We start from the raw sequence: 22686 nt of genomic DNA on the forward strand, positions 1-22686 counted from the left end.
GACAGAAGTAAGGGAACTTAGATGGGGAGCCCATTAATAATTGACTGGTTTTTAACATGCATAGGTTACAGTATTCAAATGGTACAGAATAGTATTCAGTGAAAAGTTTCCCGCCTGCCCCCTGTCAGATTTAGCCTCAGCGCCCTCCCTGAAGGTGATCACTGTTACCATTGTCTGGTTTGTCCTTCCTGAGATGCTCTAAGGCAGTCTAGGCTATGACCCACGAGTCAAATCTGGCCCCCCACCTAATTTGAGTGTATGAGCCAGCAATTGTGTTTATGTTTAAAGGGCTAAAAAAATAAGAAGAAGAAAGTGGTATGTGACGCATTAAAGTTGTATGAAATTTAAGTGTATCCACAAGTACAGTTTTCTTGTAATACAGCTATGATCATTTGTTTATGCTCATTTCTTTGCATATTCTCTGTGGCTGCTTTTGTGCTACAAAGGCGGAATTGAGTAGCTGCAACAGAGACTATAAGGCCCACGAAGCAGAAAATATTGGTATTTACCATCTAACCCTTTACATAAAAATTTGCTGACCTCTGCTCTAGGCAAATATAGAGAGATAGTTACAAATCATTTCTTAACCCAAATGGTAGCATATGAAGTGAATTGCTCTGCCCCTCACTCTCTGCACTTACTATATCTTGGAGGCTGTGCCATATCAATACTATAATAGAGCTAGTCAGTGGGTGGTGAATCTTAATTTGATTTTAGATATGTGAGTTTAAGGCCAAGAACAGTAACCCTTGGGGAAATGCTCAGTGTGTGGTTGGGCTCGGGGGACTGAAGCTTGGAGCCTGGAGGCAGAGTTGTGAGGGACATCTACAAGGAGGGCTTCGATGCGAATCTATGACCTTGGCCTGTAGATCAAAGATTTTCCTTTATAGAAATGAAGCATTGCATTCTGAGCACTGTTCAAAGTAAGCTCTGAATGCTAATAGGTTGACATAAAGACAATGAACTGGAAACATTAAACCAACACCTGGAGGAACAGTAAGTACTAAAGGCAACTTAGAGTTCCCTTCTTGAGTCAGAAGCCAGCCAGCAAAAGCTAGTGTGCAGTCGTGGGCAGAGGGGTGCACAGTGGATCTTTACTGGATGCCTATTACGTGCCTACTGCTTTATGCCTGTTACCTATGTATTGATAATTGTCACTCTCTCATGTAGAGTCATTTGCCTCGTTTTACAGATGAGGAAATTGAGGCTCAGAGAAGTTAAGTGATTTTTCTCACAATCAGTGGTTCAAGTGAGCACCTAGTTGTGTTAAAGCATATTCCATCTGACTTTTAAAGCCTTCTCTTTCCACGCTACTACCCAAGATGCCAAATCTGGCTGGGAGTCACGGCCTAGCTTTGACAAGCCATTTCATCCTCCTGGCCTCAGCTCCCTCATCTGCAAAATGAGCCAGCTGTCATCAGATTTCCCTTCCCACTCTCACCTGGCCTGATTCTGTTACAGGTAAAACATAAAGGAAGGGGTGGCGCTACAAAAGCCGGATGCAGAAACTTGGAAGAGGAGAGGAAGGTGTGGTTAGCAATGAGTATATACCAGACCAGTTATCTGGAAACTAATCCTTAGGAGAATATTATTCCTTGATATGGAGGAAGACTCTAGAAATCTTTGCTCCTAAACCGAACTTACCCATCACCCTCAATGCCATGACCCTGAGCGTCACTTAAGCACCTGGACTTGAAAAGCTGCAGGGGGTTGGGGCTGGGAGAGACCGTGGACAGCACCTGACAGGTCTCTCTCTGGGCCTGCATGGCTCCACTCTGCTCTCCTCTCGGGCTTTCTGGAGGAGCTGCAGCTAGAGGGCTGTCTGATGTTACCAAGTTGCAGCCTGGGTGGGGAGGGAGGGGAGTGCGAGGGCGGGTAAGCCATCAGACCCAAGGAGCCGGGGGTGTGAATGTATTTATATAGGACTCAGCCAACCTGCAGTTTCAGATTTCAGACTCCGCTTTATCAGGAGACTTTCCCCTGGTTTTCAGTCAGTGCTAGAGCAGGGAGCGAGCTGACACCAGAGCCTTCCTGGAAGGCTAGGGAAACGTTGGATTCCCGGGCCCTCTCCTTGTCTCCTTCCTTCTCACGGGAGCTGCAGCAGCCACTCTTGGCAATTTTCTTGCGTCTGAAGTGTTGTTAGGATTCCTTCCCAATCATCAGTCTGCGTCTTCCAGTTGGGATCTGACTTCCAGCATGGAAGGTAATATCTGGGGTCCTGGGCTAGGAAGAACTGGGGCTACCCAGACTTCAGTGGGGAGGACTGGGGGGAAGGATGCACATGCTGGGCAAAGAGGAATAATTCACAATAAGAGGGATGAGAGAGAGAGAGGGAGAAAGAAAGGGAGGGAGGGAGGGAGGGAGGGAGGGAGGGAGGGAGGGAGGGAGGGAGGGAGGGAGGGAGGGAGGGAGGGAGGGAGGGAGGGAGGGAGGGAGGGAGGGAGGGAGGGAGGGAGGGAGGGAGGGAGGGAGGGAGGGAGGGAGGGAGGGAGGGAGGGAGGGAGGGAGGGAGGGAGGGAGGGAGGGAGGGAGGGAGGGAGGGAGGGAGGGAGGGAGGGAGGGAGGGAGGGAGGGAGGGAGGGAGGGAGGGAGGGAGGGAGGGAGGGAGGGAGGGAGGGAGGGAGGGAGGGAGGGAGGGAGGGAGGGAGGGAGGGAGGGAGGGAGGGAGGGAGGGAGGGAGGGAGGGAGGGAGGGAGGGAGGGAGGGAGGGAGGGAGGGAGGGAGGGAGGGAGGGAGGGAGGTGTGTCTGTTGGGGGGGAGGGAGGGAGAGAGAGAGAGAGAGAGTGTGTGTGTGTGTGTGTGTTGGGAGCATTTGCTATTGTATTTGGAAAGCAAATCTTCTTTTAACACTTTCTCTTTATTTATCCCCTCTTTATCTCCTCACAAATAAGAATGTCCCAAGAACGTCCATCTTCCTTGAGGGTCTCCAATCATAAAATTAGAGAAATTTTCTGACTTCTAGAATGTGAATATTTCCTCATTTGGGGTTAGGGGGCTGCAGAGGGAACATGGAGGTATGTGTCCAGAGGACTAATGTCCCTAGAACCAGCCCTGGTTTTTGCAGGCATTTGGAAACACTCCCGGTAAAGCTAACTGTAAGTCTGCGGCGTGGTGGGAAGGTGTAACCAGTATAGATTCCAGCATGGTCTCCAGCTTGAACCAGCTGAACAAGATCAAAGCTACGAGAGACAAGTGCCAGGAGCACTTTCGTCTCAGAGGCTCGGAATTGGGCAGGATGGAGGCCAATGCCTGGGGTGGGCGCGGGGTGGGGGCTTGGCGCCCTTCCTGAAAGCACAGATTTGGATGGGGTGGTGATTGGTGAGTCAGGCTGGCTGAATATGGTTCTGTCTTCCCAGGGCTTGTGTGGTGTTTCTCAGTGACAGGAGCAAAGTTCAGAGACCTACCTCGTACAAGGGCCGGTGGGCGGGCAGCCTGGCCTCGCTGCCAAGACCTGTCTGTGCAGTCGTGCCCAGTGGGGAGCACATGCGGTGAGGCAGGATCCGGCAGGAATGGCGGATGGGCCAGGCTGAATGTGACTTGGCAAGGGCCTGGAGGCGGCTTTTGAGAAGCAGATTTGGGGCAGTGCGGTAAGCATTGGAAGAGGGGTGTGGTGGAGTCTGCTGGAGGCGGAACACGGAGTGGCTGGAAAGGACCCAGGAGAGGGGACCAGGGAGTCTTAGGTTCTGATACGGTCCCAGGCTGCAGCCAGCAGGGACCTCAGCTGTCAACACAGGTGCAACCTGAAGTAGGTGAGAGAACCAGGGCTTGCCTACCGACTTCTGAGTATAATGAGATAGATGGATGAGAGGTGATGTGGCCTGGGCAAGCACAGTAGAAACACATTTTCAGTCCGAGAAGTTATAGAGTGCAGTACAGTCTGGGAGGCAATCACACAGTTATTTATTAGGCAATATAATTAGTAGGTTGTATAGTCTGGTCACTTATGAAACTATGGGCATTTTAAAAAATTATTTTTTATTTGCATCACCTGCTACTTCCAAATAGCATTCCAGTGTCTTCGTATACTTGGTAGATGGTGCAATGCATCAGTTTGGCCAACGGATCATAATAACCTTTCACTTTATTCAGTTGTGTAGGGTTTTCCAGCTTGGAGTGTGCTTTCAGAGACACTCTCTTATTCTGCAGATTCAATATATTGAAACATCGGCTCAATTCAGCAGATGTTTACCAAGCCCTCTTCTCTCCTAGGTACTGTGTTAGAGATTGGGTATATAGACACAGATGAGACCTGTTTCTGCCCTCAAGGATCTCACAGTCTAACTGCAGTCCTGTCAGGAAGACAGAATATCATTCCCACAATATAGATGAGGAAACTGGAGCCAAAAGGTGCTAAAGGACTCATGGTTGGTCGGCAGAAGGACAGGGATTGGGATCAAGATACAACCCCTAATCTAGTGCTCTTTTGTGTCTCCCCTATACCGCAGTACTGTCTCGACTTCCCTCCGCCTCTTCACCCCCAACACTGTCTCCATCAGAGTGTTGAGCAAGAAGCAATCATCTGTGGAAGGCAGCCTGGAAAAACTGCTCCCTGGAATGGAGTCAGTCCTCTCTGGGCTCCTACTTGTGCAACTGAAACGGCATCAGTGGGTCTGCATCTATGTTAGTTGCTGATCTGATGCTCTCTACCAATCAGCAGTGGCCGCCTTTATCTCTTAGATAATTCTTGACTTGGGGCAGATTGTCTTCCTCCTGCTTCTCCCTGGATTATCTGAACAGATAAGGGGACTGTAAAATCCAGGGGCTCACAGAAACCTGGGAGGCTCCACATGGTGGTGGATGCTCGCTGAACACTAGATTTATAAACTAATGAGCATTGCTTAGTTCTTTGTAGTGGACGGAGCGTGTTCACGTGAGCAAAGAGCAGTGCGCTTGTCAATTCCCCCTCCCTTCCACGTTTACCAGCTCAGGATTCCTGGAAAGGTCTGAATCACCAGAGTTTAGGATTGTTCTCTCCGTTTTTAGGCTTAAGCTAAAAGGGACATAGAGAGGTCATCTGTCCCAGTGATGATCAGATTTTGGTCTGTGACAGAGTTTTCACCAGTCCGAAATGAAATGAGAAAAAAAGGGAAAGCATACTGAATTTTTTTCGGGAAGCATAATGTATTCAGTTTAAAGGATTACTTTTGGAGGCAGGAGATGTACTCAAATATTTATTCTGAGGTTATGGCTTGCTTATTCTTTTCATGAGCTGATGATGCGAGTAGATGGTAGCTAGGCTTTTTAAATGTCCTTATTTGGCAAAATAAAGAGTTGGCAACTTTACAGTGGTTCCTTACATTTCGTTTTTTGAAATTTAACTGGTCTATGAAATCAAAAACTCTTGCCTCCAGGCAGGATCTTCTTCAAACAGATGAGACTCTATCTCCCTGATAAGGGCTCTTGGGGGCAGACTTCTGAAAACCCGGATTCTGGTCTTGTCACCACTGTTCTTTCCCTGTGGGTCCTTGGACCACGATAAACTCACACGAGTCTCAGTTGCCTCGTTTTTACACTGTGGGAGGTTTCTGCCTCCAGGATAAGGTCACTGGTAGAGGAATGTGTTCTCACTTCCTCGTCCTCTTTGTCAGGAAGTCTGAGACTCTCCCTTCTCTGAGGGGCTCTGGGATCAGGCCTTGCTGGTTCCTATTCCTATAGTCATTTTTGGGAAATGATGGAGGTCATCTCTTATGCTTGGAAAAGACAGAGAGGATTTGTAGTTTGAAATATGGGAGCAGCATGAGGTATATTTTACATTTGAGGTCTTGGCGTCCAGTGTTAATCATTTGGAAACACAGGTATTAAAAAGCTCTTGCCATCAGTTTTCGAAATGGTGGACCTTCTTGAGCTCTCAAGAATATCAACTGGAGGTTTTCTAAATCTGGAGGCTCCTGGAGGCCTTCGAGTGTCTGGGTCTTCTACCTTCTGGAGAGTCAGGCCTGGAATAGCAACAAATATGTGGGAATCCCCAGGCAGCCCCAGCTGCCAGACTGAGACATGTGGTTGGGTGTGCACGTGTGCAGACTTGTAGGAGAGAAAGCGTTTAGAGGAAAGTCAGTTTGAAATCACCCTGGAAATTGAACTAGATGCTCTTTTTGAGATTTGTTCTAGGACCCTTTTTTCCTGAAAGTCTAGAAGCCTCTTAGTAGGAGAGAATTTTCTGATTTTCCACCCCAATTTTATGTTCTGAAACAAGAGCCCTCCTAGCCTGGGAAAGCAGTGGAGATCCTACTTGGGCTGTTGAGTTTGTGGGAGTGAGTAGCAGACTCTTACCTCAAGCTTTCCTGGGACAGAGGGAGAAGTAGGACAAACTACTAAAGGCAACAGGGGAGCCTTAGCCTCTGAGCTGGAAGACCAAGCCTAGGTGCATTAAGTTCTCCTCTCCCAAAGGTTTCTGGATGGTGATGGGGCAGTAGAGCAGCACAGCCCCTAAGAACAGTGCTACAGAAAAGCCTAAACCCGTGAATGATGGCAGACACCACAGACTTATTCAAACCAGTGGAGGGGGAAAGACAAAGTGAAAAAGAATCCAAGAAGTGCAGATGAAAGATCTCCACCACCCGAGGTGCTCCGGCACAGGAGGCCCCTCCACAGACCCTCTGATGGCTCCACCTAGGTTTGGGACAAGTGAATCATGTGTCAAGGCAGTGATTCTCTTAGCTCATCTCTGGTCACCAGCGACAGTGGCTTTCCCCAAGGGGGACTTTCATAAGGATTTTGTCCTAACTTTGGGTAGATTGGGACACAGAGTCAAGGGGTACAGTGAAATTCGTAGAAATTAGGATCTCTTCTGAGATGTTCAAGACGAAAGGGCAGAGGGTGAGAACCATTCAGCATACCTTTTTCTGACTGTAAAGGTCAACGAGAGCATGACTGGGACCTCAAAGATGTTCCCATCCTTGTCACGGTGAGGCAATGGAAAGCAATATCCGGACTCCAGGGCCACCTTTGTCTTCAATCGGCTGCATGATCTTGGGCAATTCAGTCCCTCTCTGGGCCTCAGATTTCCCATCTGTGAAGCGAGGGGGTTGAATTTGATCGCCACCATCCTATTCAACTCTACATGCCTCAGCTCTCCATTTGACCAATAGGTAGACCTTATCACTCCAAGAGGAGAGTCTCCTGCCTTTCTCAGAGCTGCAGGTCTGCTGTCCAGCAATTGCATGTCTGTTGGAAAAGTGGCTTGAGGTAGCAGGATGAGACGGGTATTTTCAAGACAGCAGATCCAGGGTCAGAACTGAGATGCCCACGTGGACGACAGTGCATTGGGACAGGTCAAGTCCTTCACAGTCATCAGTAAGTCCTGTAATGGATGGCTAGAGCCAAGGGAGCTGAGAATAACAGTTGCCCAATATTGCTCACAGCTATGGGCCAGGGCTGCTTTCCTATTTTCAAAGCCTCCTGGGGCCGTGAAACAGCATCAGGAGAAACATGCCAAACCTGTTCCACTGTGTGTCAGAGATTTGTTTCTCATCCAGAGTGTCCATCTTCATCATCTCCCTCACTCAGCATCTTCTCCTTCCTTTAGCCCGATTCCCCACACACTTTGGCCCCCTCTACCCCTCAGCATTCCCCGAGGCGCTGTCATTTCTTCCCCTGGGAATGCCTCTAGGGAGTAGGTAGCAGAGATGAAGCTGTGGGACGGCGGTAGAGTGGAGAGAGCGCTGGAAGCCCAGTGAGTTGGTGAGTTGGAGGCATGTTTGGAATATTCAGGCATGTCTATACCTGAAGTCCAATCAAGTAACAACACACTGCCTCTGCTAGCTCTGTTCGGGTGGAAAAGCAGCAGATCTGTACAGGCTGATGGGCTGGTCTTTGGATCCTCTCCCCTACCCCATGCCAACTTGTGTTTCAGGTTGCTGGCTCCAGGCTTCAGGAACCCAGGGTCCTAGGAGAGATTCAGATTGTGATGAAGCAAATGCTTTAAGTGTTTGTCAACATCTTTAGTTTAAATAACTCTAGTGGCTTCCTGAAACCCCTGACTTCAGGGGCTGGAGGAAGAGCTCAGGCAGCTCTACAACTCATCATCTGGAATGCCTGGGGCCTGTGGATTTCAGAACGGTAACATGTCGCACACACTGTGTGTTACATAAAAACCTCCAGCAGGGTCTGGAGCAGCTCGAAAGTCACACATACTAATATTTCTGCAGCAAGATATATCTAAAAAGTCATACAAGTGGGATAAATAAAGGCTAAAAAAGAGTCTCATGCCAGTTCAGGTCATGCTTTGCTACTAACGAGGTTCAGGTCAGGTTGGGTTCTGTTGAGTTAGGAAAAAACTTTTGATTTTCAGATATTTGTGGATTTGGGACTGCTGTTAAGGCATCGCAGTTCTATATTGCCTCACATAATCCTACCAGGTGGAATTAGCATTCCCATTTTACAGGTGGGGAAGCTAGGGCTCAGAGAGCATCAGGAACTTGTCTAATGCCATTCGGTTGGTAAGTGGATTCCAGTCACAGAGATGAGCTGTGATTCCAACCCAGGTCTGTCCATCTTCGGAGCCAGGCTTTTTCCTCTGAGGTATGATGCACTTTACCTTTAGGAGTGACTGAAGGAGAGCTGAGGGTGGGGGTGGGAGCTCTGACTCTGGCATCTTCCCTGATTAGGAAGGCACTTCCTGCACATCTGATAGGGATCATTTACTGGCTTGTTCTTGTTCATACCTTGACTTCTGGGATCCCAGTAAGCTTAAAGTCTCAGAAGAGAGGAAGCTAAAGTTCAGTCAACTTTGTGGCTTACAAGAAGAATCCAGCTGGCTCCGTGGGGGCTGTGAGAGCCAAGAACAAATGGGGTCAAGTTGGATTTAGTGAGAGAAGCATCACCCGCAGTGGAAGCAACCCCGTGCAGAACCGACGGAACGCACAGTGCTCCCTGCTTCCCCACCCACCACCTGCTGTAGAAGGCTCGCCTTGAGTAGGGACCCATCTTGAGAGAAGGACTGTCTGGGAGGGTCACAAACTCCAGATGAGGGTGAGGGTGGTGTGCAGCTCGAAATAAGGAGAATTCAGCTGTGGGGGGGGTGGGGGTGGGGTGTCTCACTGGTCTTCATTAGTGATGTAAAAAAAGGTCAAAGGAAGAGCTAATTCAATGTGTTGAAGATACAGCACATGCTTTTTAACACTTTATCGGAAAGACGGACGTTGGTCGGTTGTCTGGGCAGTGACATAGGTAACCCCCTCCCCCTGCCTTCTAAATGCTGTCAGATGGTGGCTGCCATTTCTGGGTCCTCTGTAGGTCAGCTAAGGTTTGAACTCTTACTATGCAGGCACACAGGAGTCCACAGTGTCCTGTGCTGTCCTGCTGTCGGTGAACTCAAAGCAGCACTCGGGCCAGCCGCTCTGGTTGGGGAGTGGTCTGTGCTGTGTGTGTCCTTCTACCCATTAGGAAGGGTGGTAGGTTCGTTGCCATAGGAACAAGGAACATCCGCTCCAGACAACTAGAGAACAGAGTGGGGGAAGATTTTCTTAAAGGGACCATTAGCTCATGGAGTTGCTGCCTGGAAAGTAGGTTTTTCTAAAGAAGACCTGAGGGGCAAATCAGAACCCTTGGTCTGAGAGAACTGTGAGCCTCTGAGGTGGCAAAGGACCCTCATTTGCTTTGGAAAGTGCCGGAGAGAGGATACAAGATTTTCTTCTCCCCCAAATAACGGATGTCCTCCAGGAACGTGTCTCAAAGCTGTGTTAGCCTGTGGGCTCCGAGCGCCCTGGCCCATCCATCAGCAGGGCTGGTCTGCCACCTTCGTTAGGGATCTTAGTTCACCCATATGGCCCCCACTTCTGTTGCCCACTCCCCCTAGACATCCTGGGAGCGTTTCTAAACCGGGTAGTAGCAAACTTATCTGCTTTCTCTGACTCTTACCTCCACCCTGTCCTCTCAGACAGCCTGACTTCTAGGCCAGTCAAGGTCTTCCAGCACCGTTTTCTGCTGCCCTTGCGCAAACTCCCTGGTCCTCTTCCTTCCTCTTCCTTTCACCTTCCTTTTCTTCCTCGTGGCAGCCACATCTGCAGAGTTGAGACGTTGGGTCCTCCAGAAGTCATCTTGTTCTTCTTCCTGGTATTAGTTAGGACTTTTGAGTACGTTACTGGCACTGCTCAAAGCCCCAAAGGGGATTTTATTGTAAGGGCCAGAGAAACGGCTGAACCCCAGGAACAAGCTAGACCAAGAAGCTAAATGCCGCAAGTATGGTCTTGCCCTTTGCTCCTCTCCGTGTGCTGGCTTCAGTTTCTTCTCCCTGCAGAGCCGTTCCGGCTCCGTGGTCAGCCTACAGGGTGGAAAAGATGGCTTCCAGCAGCTCCCTCGTGTACCTGTTACCTGGAGAAGGAATGATCTCTTTTTTTTTCTCTCAATCCCAATTCCCATCCCTGGAAAGGTGTTTTGGCTGAGCTGGGGTCAGGTGGCTACCTATAACCAAGAGAGTAGTGTCAGGTTTTAGCAGCATGGCTGTTACCACCGTAACTACGTGGGTATCAAGGTGGAGGGGCAGTTTCTAGAAAGGGATGGGTACTTTCTATCACCATTAGCCTTTCCTGGACCTCCAAGCCTAGAGGAGTTTGGCTTGGAGAGTTTACACACCCCTGGCCTCTTTTGTTCAGCTCTTTTCCCGCCTGGCTATGGGGGCCAGCAAGGCCTAGTAGGTAGCACGGCAGTGTGACTGAAGGAGCCAGGGCATGGCTGCGGAGTCCTTGCCACTCCCCATGGGTGGAAAAGGCGTGGAACCTGAATCTTGAAGGCCGTTCAGGCCCCCAGCCTACCCAGAGTTAACACTCTAGCCTTTTAGTAAAGTCCTTCAGGAAAGATTTTATCGTTCCATCAGACACTAGGGAGTCAAGATCTAAAAGCCTCAGGCCTAAAAGCTCGTCACTGTTTCTAAATTCAGTCTTTCATAATGTTATTGAGTCCACTGTCCCCAATTCCATCTTGGACTTGTGAGGAGGACCAATGCCCGCCATCTTGTTTAGGTTAGGATCGAATCAGTGACTATGAAATCATCCCCTTGCGTGAGAAGACAGGGATTTGGGCCAGGGTACATGGGATTTGGAACCATTTCTGGCTGGCTGCTGCCCTTCATCCAAATGAACTCCAGAGAAGAGAAACACATCGAGGGGTCAAGTTGTCTAAGCCTTTCATGGAGCTGTCCCTCCTTCATGCCTTCCTCTGCCCAAACTCTCACTTCCATCCACTGTAATGCAGACAGGGCCAGAAGGGCAGGCCCCACTCGGCTCTGCTCCAGGAGGGGTGGGAGGGCAGTGGAGAACTGAGCCCTTCCCTCTGCTCTTGCCTGACTCCCCTGGAGCCTGTGAGGTGGGAGTGTCTCTGGGCGGAGGAAAGGGAGGGCCTGCAGGGACCCAGGAGCTGAGCTATTTCTGGAACACAGAACACATCTGCAGCAGCCGCAGAGAAGGTCAAACTCTGGGCGCAGGGCTGGAATGCAGGGGCCAGGCGGCCGGGGGAGCTGCGGTTTTACCCCTCTTGGCAGCTTGGAGGGGCCCTGTGGGGAAGGTGGGGCTACCCATAGCAAAGTATGCGGGGTGGGGAGAGATGTGGCCCCGGTGGCGATGCTGATGGTGCAGTGCTTTGGAAGGGGGTTTGGGGAGTGGCACAAAATCCAAATACCCATTGCACTGAGGTGGGGAGAAATTTAATTCCAGGGTATGGGGGCTCTATTTCGTGCTCTCTGCCATGAAAAAAAAAATCAGGTCAGGCAAAGCACTGTGAGATGGGAAAGAGAAACAGTGCCAAGGCAGGGGCTGGGAGACTCAGACAAACACAGGTGTGTGAGCTGTGCCTGCGTTCAGAGGTACGGACGGACAGACATGGGGGCGAGTTTACTGGGAAGCGATGCAGCTTAGCTTCAGCCTCCCGCTCGCACCAGCCCCTTCCAAGGCTCCCTCTAACTTGTACTTGTAGTCTTTTTCTTCATAAGGACTGCCCAAATTGTGTAAGCTTCAGGCCCCACAGACCTGGCTCTGCCCCTGCATCCTCACACACCCACATTCACTCACCCTCCTTCCTTCCCTTGCTGCCACTTCACAAGCCCTTTCCTCTACATACGATACCCGGTGTCCTCCGTGCTTTACCCTCATCCTCACACATGCCTGTGTGTGGCCTGGGGCTTCTTGAGTTTCTGTTTATAGTTAGAAAATTGCCCTGGTCCAGCTCTGCCTTTGTCACAGAAGGACCATCTTGGCTAAATCTGACCGCTGCTTAACCTTTGGGCACCTTGCCCTTGGTCTGCCCCTCTTCGGCTCCCTAGATGCATAATCGGTTGGTTTGTTTTCCTTCTCATGCTGTGGGTCCTCCTCAGCTGGTCCCAAACTGTAAAATAGGGAGAGAGCTCCAGGGGAGCGTTCTCAAGGGACCTGAAGTGCTCAGGACTTGGTAGCCTCTTTTGTCCTCTCATTCACTCTATGGGCAAGGTAATTCCCTGCTCAGGCCCAGTGGGCCCCAAGGGGCAAGCACTTGCCCACATTATACAGCTGGATGGGTAGAGTACACGCACTAGAACTTGGGTCTTCCCAGACAACTCCTTCAGCCCAGTGATGTAGTCCCTAGAACTGACTTGCTTTTTAACTTCCCAGTGTGACATGACACAGAAAAACAAAATCTCCCTCCTAGTTCAGAGTATCATAGGGCAGACCTCCCTCCTCTTTGAGATTCTTAGGTGTTGATTATTCTGGCTCCTAAGGGTAAGGGGTAGGCCTCAGATGATCACAAGTGATCTGGGGTGGGTGGTGGCTTAAAGGCATTACAAACTAGATTGAGGGATATCTAAAGTGCCATCTTGATGGATAACTTCTTTAGGAGCAATTATTAAGCATTCATCTTCACGCGTCAAAGTGCTAAGGGGTTTTGTAGTCGAAAATTAGGCCATTGGTTCCCATGAGTGAATGAATGATTCGAGACAGAGGCCGACAGTTAATAATAATTACTGGCATTTACTGAACATTACTAGGTGCCAGGATCTCTCTTGAATTCTCTGCTTGTATAATCTCATTTAATCCTATGACAGACCCTTGAGGTAGGAGTTTATATTATCCCTGTTTACAGATGGGGAATGAAAGCACAGAGAGGTTAAGTCACTCACTCAAAGCCCCTTAGGTGAGTAACCGGTGGAGTCAGAATTGGAACTGGGACAGTCTGACTCCAGAGCCAATGCAGATTCAACTCAGCAAAACTAAACTAAAGGATTAGCTTGTAGGATGATGCACGAGAAGGGAATTTCAAGTTGCACAACAGACTTGAAGTGGGAAAAGACCTGGCTTTGGGCTGTGTCCTGGGCTCTAATCCCAGCTTTCCCACTTCCGAACCCTGTAGCCTTGGGCTGCTTACCTGACCTCTCAGGTTCCTCCTCCATAGGTACAGGACAGCAGTACCTATCTCGGGAGGTTCAGCAGAGAATGTGCTAGTGTCATGCCTTGGGTAGGTGTTAATTTCCTTTCTTTTCTGTGCCAGTTGTCAAGGTTAATTCTTGTTTCGGGAAGAAAATGTCCAACCAGCCCTCCAATAACTGGTCTTCTGGACAAGACTTCCTGCCATCACCATTGGTCTCTCTTGGGACTGCCTGGAATTGGAGGAAAGACAGGCTGGAGAGAGAGGGGCGTTTGGCTTCATGTAGCTCTCGGGCAGCTGTCACCCTCTGACCCTTATTACTTCATTATCTTTTCTTCCTTTTAAAAACAAGGATATTCTCTTGCATAAACACAGCACAATCAACAAATTCAGGAAACTTAACATTGAAACAATACTATTATCTAATAGACAATCACCAGTTGCCCTAGTAATGTCATTGGAATCTAATCCAGGAGTATGTCTCTACTCCTCTTTAATCTGGAGTAATTCCTCAGCCTTTCTTTGTTTCTCATGCACTGAGGTTTTTGAAGAGTGCAGGCCCTCTCTCTGGCCCTTTCTGGGCCTTGTCCAGTCTCCCCATTTCCCTCCCAGCCCCCCCAGTCTCATCCCTGAGCAGGGCTGACTAGGGTGAGGTGACTGAGGCACTCTCCTTAGGCACACAATTTAAGAGGATGCCAAAAACCTCAGTAATCAAGATAAATAACATTTAATGCGATATTTTCAAAAATCAAAATCAGTGCAAAAATTTCATAAAGAACAAAAATATCAACATTTTCAATAACAACAGGATAAGTAACAGTGTCATTCCATTCCCAGCAATGTTGGAGCCTCAGGCGAAAGGGAAATTGAGTAATACTGATCTGGTCTTTATTTAAAATGATATTTCATTCATCATGGATTTTTTACACTAATTTTTATTCCAAAAAATATTACATTAAAATATTATCAATCTCGATCATTGAATTTTTAGATGCCTCTTACATTTTGTGCCCCCATGCCCTGCAGAGTGGGTTTCCTCCCTCCTGTCATCCTGTCCTCAGAACTAGGGAGAGAGAGGGGTGGGGCTCCCAGCCAGCCCTGGCCCTGGCCAGAGTGGAGGAGGAGGGAGGGTGGGGGACAGAAGAGGAGGGAGAGGAGGGGTGCAGAGGCCTGGAGCCCTCTAACAGCTTCCAGCTGCTTCCACACCCACCAGACTTCCTGCCTTGGGAGTGGTGTTTGGTTGGCTTTTCCCCCCTCTTTTCTCATTAGATGTGTGATCTGATTAGATCCTTAGATACCCTCATCCCTCCCAGTCTCCCCTGTCTTAACACTGCACGGTTCTCCTTAGTTGAGCCTGTTCTGACCCTAGATCTGCCCCTGTTTTCATCCATCCTGGGACCCCTTCTGGGTCTGTCACTTGTGCTGTAGAAAAGCATCCACCCGGTGTGGGGTGAGCACCACAATGCTGGTTCATGTTCCACAGCTCTGGGAGCGGAGCCAGAGCTGAGGGACAGGCGGGGGTGTCAGCCAGGCTGCGGGCAGACCGCGTGTTAACAGGAAAGAGCTCCAGACTGAGGTTAAGAGACTCTGGGCTTAGCCTTGCCTCCCATGTAGGAGGTGGGTTATCTTAGTCAAGACCCTTTACCTCTTTGAGCCTCAGTTTTGTTTGTTTGTTTGTTTGTTTGTTTTGTAAAATGAGAGTGTTAATATTTTTCTGCTTACAAGACCATAAAAGAATCAAGTGAGATAGTGATGAGAGGGCTTTGTGAACTGTACAGGGTTTTACCTGATATTTTCCCTTCTGTCATAAAACAAATAATTCTTTATTTTTATAAAGGCCACATTCAGGTCTGCCACATTATTTGACCTAAATCCAGGAGAGGAGTCCAGGCTGATTCAAAGCCATGTCCATCCCTGTCTTTAACCAGCAGACTAAAGTGGGTCACTAGGAAAAGCTGGAATCCCTGCCCACCCCGCCTTCACTTGCCCACATTTATCACAGTATAAAACATAATGGGGGCTTCCCTGGTGGTGCAGTGGTTGAGAGTCCGCCTGCCGATGCAGGGGACAGGGGTTCGTGCCCCGGTCCGGGAGGATCCCACATGCTGCGGAGCGGCTGGGCCCGTGAGACATGGCCGCCGAGCCTGCGCGTCTGGAGCCTGTGCTCCGCAATGGGAGAGGCCACAGCAGTGAGAGGCCCGCGTACCGCAAAAAAAAAAAACCATAATGGGTGAGGTCCAGGAGTAGGTGCTGGGTTTGTTTTTTTTTTTTGATGCTCAACTGAAGACTTTTCTTTTTTATAGCTTTATAGAGGTCTAATTGATTTATGATAAACTATTTAAAGGGTAACATTTGATGCAGTTTTTGAAACCGTAACTACAATTAAGATAATGCACATATATCCATCACTCCCCAAAGTTTCTTCCCGCCTTTTTGAAATCCCTCTCTCTACCCTATGTCCACGCAACTTCCGATCTGCTTTCTGCCACTATAAATTCGTTTTACGTTTGTAAGGGTTTTGTATAATGGAATCATACGGTACACACTTTTTATTTGGGGGGAAGGGGTCTGGCTTCTTTCATTCAGCACAATTATTTTGAGATGCATCCATGTTGTTATGTATATCAATAATTCATTTCTTTTTATCGCTGAGTCATATGGATGTAACACATATTGTGTTCACCTATTCATGGACATTTGAGTTTTTTGCAGTTTGGGGCTCTTACAAATGAGCTGCTATGAATATTTTTGCTCAAGTCTTTGTGTGGACGTATGCTTACGTTTCTTTTAGGTAAATCCCTAGGAATCAATGGGTTGTATGTTCAACTGTATGGAAAAGTTTGGCAGTTAAAAAGTTAAGCAAAGTGGACGTACCATTTAAAATGTCTCATCAGCGGGGTATGACTTCCCGGTCATTTACATTTTTGTCAACATTTGGTATGATTAGTCCTAATTTTAGCAGTTCTGGTGGCTGTGTGTAGTGTTATTATGGATTCAATTTGCATTTCCCTAATGACTAGTGATGTTGAACATGTTTTTTTTTTTTTTTAATTTTATTTATTTATGGCTGTGTTGGGTCTTCGTTTCTGTGCGAGGGCTTTCTCTAGTTGTGGCAAGTGCGGGCCACTCTTCATCACGGTGCACGGGCCTCTCACTATCGCGGCCTCTCTTGTTGCGGAGCACAGGCTCCAGATGTGCAGGCTCAGTAATTGTGGCTCACGGGCCCAGTCGCTCTGCGGCGTGTGGGATCCTCCCAGACCAGGGCTCGAACCCGCGTCCCCTGCATTGGCAGGCAGATTCTCAACCACTGCGCCACCAGGGAAGCCCCTGAACATGTTTTCATGTGCTTTATTTGACATAGTGTATCCTCTTTGGTCGAGTGTCGGTTTAAATCTTTTGCCCACCTTTTTTCTATTATTATGTTTACTGTCTTAATATTTAGTTGTAAGAGTTTTTTATATATTCTAGATGAAAGTTTTATGTCACGTTTTGCAAATATTTTCTCCAGTTTATGGCTTACCTTTTTATTTTTGTAACAGCATCCTTTGAAAAGTAAAGTTTTTTATTTCAATGAAGTTCGATTTCTTTTTCTTTTTGGCTGTGTTGGGTCTTCATTGCTGTGCGTGGGCTTTCTCTAGTTGCGGTGAGCAGGGGTTACTCTTCGTTGCGGTGCACAGGCTTCTCATTGTGGTGGCTTCTCTTGTTGCGGAGCATGGGCTCTAGGTGCATGGGCTTCAGTAGTTGTGGCTCATGGGCTCTAGAGAGCCAGCTCAGTAGTTGTGGCGCACTGTCTTAGTTGCTCCACGGCATGTGGGAGCTTCCAAGACCAGGGCTTGAGCCTGTGTCCCCTGCATTGGCAGGAAGATTCCCAACCACTGCACCACCAGGGAAGTCCCTGAAGTTTGATTTCTTGATATTTTGTTTAAAGTTGGTGCGTTTTGTGTCGTATTTAAGAAATTTGCCAAACCAAGAATCACTAAGATTTTCTCCTGTGTTTTCTTCTAGAAATCTTATAGTTTAAGCGCTTACATTTTAGGCGTTAGTCCATTTTGAGTTCATTTTTAATGGTAGGGTCAAGGGGTTTTGTTTTTGGTTTTGGTATATGGACCTCTAGTTTTCCAGCACCATGTACTGAAAAGGCTCTCATTCCCACATTGAATTGCCTTTATACCTCTGTGGAAAACCAGCTGACCATATATGCATGGTCAACTGGTCAATTCCTGGACTCTCTATTCTGTTACATTTATCTGTACATGTATCTTTATGCTGATACCACATTGTCTTGACTACTGTAGATTTATAATCTTGAAGTCAGGTAATCTAAGACTTCTAACTTTATTCTTCTAACCTTATTCTCTTTTTTGAAAGTTTTTGGGAGTACTATAGGTCCTTTTCATTTCCATATGAATTTCAGAATCACTTAGTCAATTTTTACAAAGAACCTATTGAGATTGTATTGACTCTATAGGAAAATAAGTGGAGAATTGATATTTTAACAATCTCCTTTTCCATACAGTGTATTTCTCCTTTTATTTAGATTTTACTTAATTTCTCTCGCTAGTGTTTTACAGTTTTCAGTATATAGGTCTTGCGCATCTGTTGTCAAATTTATTCCTAAATATTTCATATTTTTTACCCTATTATAAGTAGTCTTTTTAAAAGTTCAATTTTTCATTGTTTGCTGCCACTATATAGAGATACAACTGATTTTTCTATATTGACTTTTTATCCTGAGCCCCTCTCCCCCTTTAAAACTCAATTTTACAGAGCAGGAACCTGTACATACTGAGATGCAGGGCTTTTACATGATATGATAAGCATTTAAAAGCATGTGAAAACATCAGCGTCTTTTCCCATTTTAAGTTAATAAATCATATGTAGCAGCCCTGCAGCCAGATGTGAGAGGAGGGAGTGGTATGATGAACCTGACCCTCCACAGGCAGTGCAGTCCTAGATTTCTGGGGTATTCTCGAGGGTGAATGGAGCAGGTGGGAATGCATGCAGCCCCTTTAAGAGACCAGGGCCAACCAGCCATCAGGCCGCTGGGAAGGCAGCCCAGGAGATAAGATAAGGCCCCCTGGCAGGTTTAAGCCAGGGTCTTGAGCCACAGTAACTGGACTACTGACAAACAGGAACCAGGGGCGATGAGAGGAGGTGCAGCTACTAGACTCAGACTGGCACAAAGTGGAGCAGCCTGACCACCCACTGGGGCCTGAAAGGAGAAGGGGGTATTAACTGTGGTTGTGGAGAAAGAGGGCGCTTGCATTCTCCTGTATAGCCTATCATGTTTATGATCATGGTTTAAAAACACTACTAGACTGTATTTCAAGGCTTTCTATGCAGTAAATTTTCCATAAATATGTTTATAAACCTCTATATGCTCCCTCTGCTGATATCCTTATGCTGTCGTGAGATGCTTTGTTATTGGATTTGGAGACTACCTGACTTCTTGCTCAAACTAGAAGAATCCTGGCAAGGAATTACTCTGAAAAGTCTGGAGCTGCTCATTTGCACATATCTGCATAGATTTGCATGTGTCCTACATGTAGCTACATACTTCTATGCTGGATTTAGATTTCCCCAAATCAGTTGCCTATTTTTAAAGGGATAAAGAAGTGATTTGACTCTACTCATTCCTGCTCACCTTTCTTCTGCATCCTCCAAAGATGCAAAATTATTCCTGCAGCTTTGAAATATAAAAAAGACCACCTGTGACACACAGTTTGTGCAGTTACGAGCAATCCTTTGCCTGTCAAGTTATTTTCCATCTTCGTTTCTATTACAGTTCCTAGCTCCAAGCTCCTGGGTGAGTCAGGGAATTATTAAGGCAAAGAAACGCTGTAGCTAAACAGCCAGGAGCTAAAATTGCTTAGGAACCTTCCAGGATTGTGCCCTGTACCTAGACAGAGAGGCTAGAGGCACATACATTGACCTGAAGACCACCTTCCCACTGTTTCCTGGCCCAGGGCTCGGGATGCTCTGACTACCTTTGTCTGTTCTCCCTCCTCCAGGAACAAATAAAAATATCATCCCCTCCCCCCGATCCTGGCTCCTCTATTGGCCTGCTAGGCAAATATTTCATAATGTGGGCTCATCCAATTGGGCATCATGCCAGAGCCCAGCACCTCAGGTTGCCAGCGTGCGCCAATCAGGCGGGGCAGCCTGGGTGGGACTAGAGGGCTCCTGCTTTCCACATGGGAGGCAGCAGCATTACTCAGGTGGATGGCATCAAGGTGGGACTTGCCACTTTCTCAGAGCTGGGAAGAGGGGACAGGGCTGTCCATCAGCCAACTGGAGGCAACCGGCACTGAAGGGGTTAAGGCCAGTCAGCATGTGTGGCTGTTAATGATTGCTACCCACCAGGGACCTGGTGAGTGTTAAAGGAGAACCTTTTCCCTGTTCCTGAGTGTGAAAGGAGTCAGGGCGAGAGCAGAGGGGACCCCAGAGAAGAGCCGGTGAGTGAGTGGTTATCTGTCTGCTGTATATTCGTCTGGGTGGCTCTGGAGCAGGTAAGAGAGCACCAATATTCCCATTCCATCAGCTAGAGTGGGCTTTTGTTACAACCGGATACAAATTCTCAGCTTGGGGCCAGATTTCGGTATCATTCCTATTTATTAGAAGGAAATCTTTAGGGTTGTCTTAGTCTAAGGGGTGTGAACTACTTGGCACAGAAGCCGGAAATACACATCATTGTCTGTCCTGATGCAGAGACAATGGTTTGGTGTGGCCACCTTGCACACAAAGCTGGAGCCCTGCTCTCCCCCTCTCCCTGAGCCATTGTCTCCGGAGAGGGGCTCAGGAGCTCTGGGCAGAAGCACCATCCGCCCCTTCACAGCCGTTTGCTGGGACCAGCCCAGAAGGAAGGCGGGGAGGGCACAGCCAAAGGAGACGGGCATAGCTGTGCCTTTTGCCTTTTATTCTTTTTACTTCAAGTCAGGTGTGTAGAGGTGGGAGGCAGGATGCAAGGGGTGGGGGTGGAGCAGAGAGTTGGCGGGGACTCAACGTGTTAGAAGACAAAGTTTGTCATTTGGGAGCAAAACAAATCCAGGAAGAGAGAGAACCAGTCTTTTGGGTTTAGATGTCTCTTGTCCCCTTGCCCCCAGCTGCCCATTCAGGACCCTCATTCCCTCCAAATATTAGGCCTCTTTGACCCAGGCACCTCCTCATGACAAGTCAGACTTGTGCAGGGAATGTGGACAAGACTTTCTTGGCTTCGTTGGAGGAGGTGCTAAGACGGAATTTTCTCAGCTGATTCTGTGTGTGTGTGTGTGTGTGTGTGTGTGTGTGTGTGTGTGTGTACTCATGCGTGCACAAAAAAATGAAAGACTGATTTGTCTCCAAAGCAGAACTGTTGACTTTACCCCCTCTTAGCCAGGAACCCTTTTGTCCCCCTTGCCTCTTTCTTGGGAGGAAAAAGGTTCCATGACATAATGGTAATGGTAGGCAGTGCTGGAGGGGTCTGTTGGGTAGGAACAGCGTGCTCCCCGTGCCAGTCTTGAGAGATAAGGCAAACCCAACCCCCGTGGCTTTCAGCTGTGGTGCTTGCTCCGGCTAAGCTGCCCACAGGCAGACAGAAACCAGCCACAGTAAGGGGGAGGTGCCAGCCACCAGACCCAGTGGGACAGGAGCAAAAGATGCCAAGCTTCTGGGCATGTGAGCCAACAAAGAGGGGGAAGTCGGGACTGGGAGAGGAGCCGGCCACTTTCCGTGTTCTGCCTCGTACTAAGAGTTAGCCACACGCAAGACTAGCCACCCTCTGTCCTCACGCTCCCAGGAGAAGCAGCCCAGAGGAATTGGTATTCGCAGGCAGGCAGGGCTTCGTGGGCATACAACCTGCGCAGTTGCCCTGTGTCCTCAGAAGGGTTTGGTTTAATGTCCTTCTGTCACCATCCTGAACTTCTTACGTTTTGAGCAGGGAGCCCTGCGTTTTTATTTTGCTCTGGGCCCTGCCAAGCATATAGCCAGAGCTATTCCCAGGCCAGCCACAAGGGGCAGCAGCAGGATGGTGTTCATATGCTCCAACAGGCATAGGCAGACTCACCTGTTACTCAGGTGTCACTTACCAAGACTGGCTTCTGTCCTGACCGGGACCGGTACAGCATCCCTTTTCCTTTCTTCCCCTCTACCCTCCTCCCAAAGTGTCTGTTTCTTCTTGTCTTAGCAACCCTGCCTAGTCTTCCTTCAAGGCTACTGCATGGCATGGGGACAGGGGAGGGGCCAGCAGTGTCCCTTACCTGGTCCCCTCCCCCCACTTTCCTTTTCTTCCCAAGTTCTTCTTTCCATTTCTTCCCAAGTTCTTCTTTCCATTACCTGGGCTCCAGGCAGGGTCTAGGTCTGGGAGTGCCTCTTCCATTCCTCTGAGATCGTCTCCCCTCCCTTCTCTAAGCCACGGTTATCAATGGACACACTCTGGCACCAGCCTCATGTGCTATTTGTTTAGGAACAGATTGTATCCCTATGATTACCACAGGCTCCAGGCTGGGTGGGGGCCGGGGTGGGGACAGGGGAAGTGCAAGGGAAGGAAGACTCCTGAGCCTGCTGTCCTCGGTGGCAGTCCTCTTCCCTCTCTTCCCCTCTGTGCTGGCTCCTCCCACTGTGGACCGCAGGACCCTGCAGACCATGCAGCCGACCTGTCTGCTCTTCCTCCCTCCAGCCTCACCAGAAGTTGGCCAATCCAAGAAGGAAAATGAGGCAGGAAGGAGGGACAATTCCTTGTTCTTTCACCTTTTCCAACCTCCGTGATCCTCTTTGTAACCTTTCCGAGTTGCCTCCCCCAGGGCCTGCCCCCAGTAGGGCTGTTAGTAGTAACAATATTTTCAAGCCCTGGAGGGGAGTCTTAATGCATATGTTTTATTTATTTATTATTTATTTATTTATTTATTTTTTGCGGTACGCGGGCCTCTCTCTGCTGTGGCCTCTCCCGTTGTGGAGCACGGGCTCCAGACGCGCAGGCTCAGCGGCCATGGCTCACGGGCCCAGCTGCTCCGCGGCATGTGGGATCTTCCCGGACCGGGGCACGAACCTGCGTCCCCTGCATCGGCAGGCGGACTCCCAACCACTGCACCACCAGGGAAGCCCAATGCATATATTTTAAAATGATGTATTATCCAAATTAATTTTGATTGGTCTTTGGAATGTATCATTTGATTTTAGGTTTTTAACTTTTTTATTGTTGTTGGTAGCAGATTTCCTTTTTTTTTTTTTGCTTTAGCTGAGGACTGTAAGAGAACTTGCATTTCCTGAGGACACTGAACACATATCAGCTGGAGGAAGGACAGACTGGTTTGGAGTTACGTGTTTTATAGAGTCCAAAAAGATTAGAACTGGAAGGTGGCTTAGGGAACATCTAGCCCAGTG

The 22686-nt window shown here is 48.5% G+C and overlaps 1 protein-coding gene across 10 annotated transcripts in view; it reads left to right on the forward strand.

The window, feature by feature from the left end:
* Nucleotides 1-22686, forward strand: part of PLEKHA6 (pleckstrin homology domain containing A6) — a 112153-nt gene that overhangs the window by 42970 nt on the left and 46497 nt on the right. The window contains exon 1 of one of the 10 annotated variants that reach the window (XM_024750924.1): nt 1947-2203. The exons of 8 other annotated variants lie outside the window; for them this stretch is intronic. The gene's annotated coding sequence lies outside the window, so the exon portion shown is untranslated. Of the gene's footprint in view, nt 1-1946; nt 2204-19634; nt 19700-22686 lie in introns of those variants that run through there. One more of the 10 variants, XM_024750928.1, reaches the window with a different exon arrangement.

Source organism: Neophocaena asiaeorientalis, unplaced genomic scaffold (genome assembly GCF_003031525.2).
Source record: "Neophocaena asiaeorientalis asiaeorientalis breed wild unplaced genomic scaffold, Neophocaena_asiaeorientalis_V1.1 scaffold67, whole genome shotgun sequence".
Taxonomy (NCBI): Eukaryota; Metazoa; Chordata; class Mammalia; order Artiodactyla; family Phocoenidae; genus Neophocaena; species Neophocaena asiaeorientalis.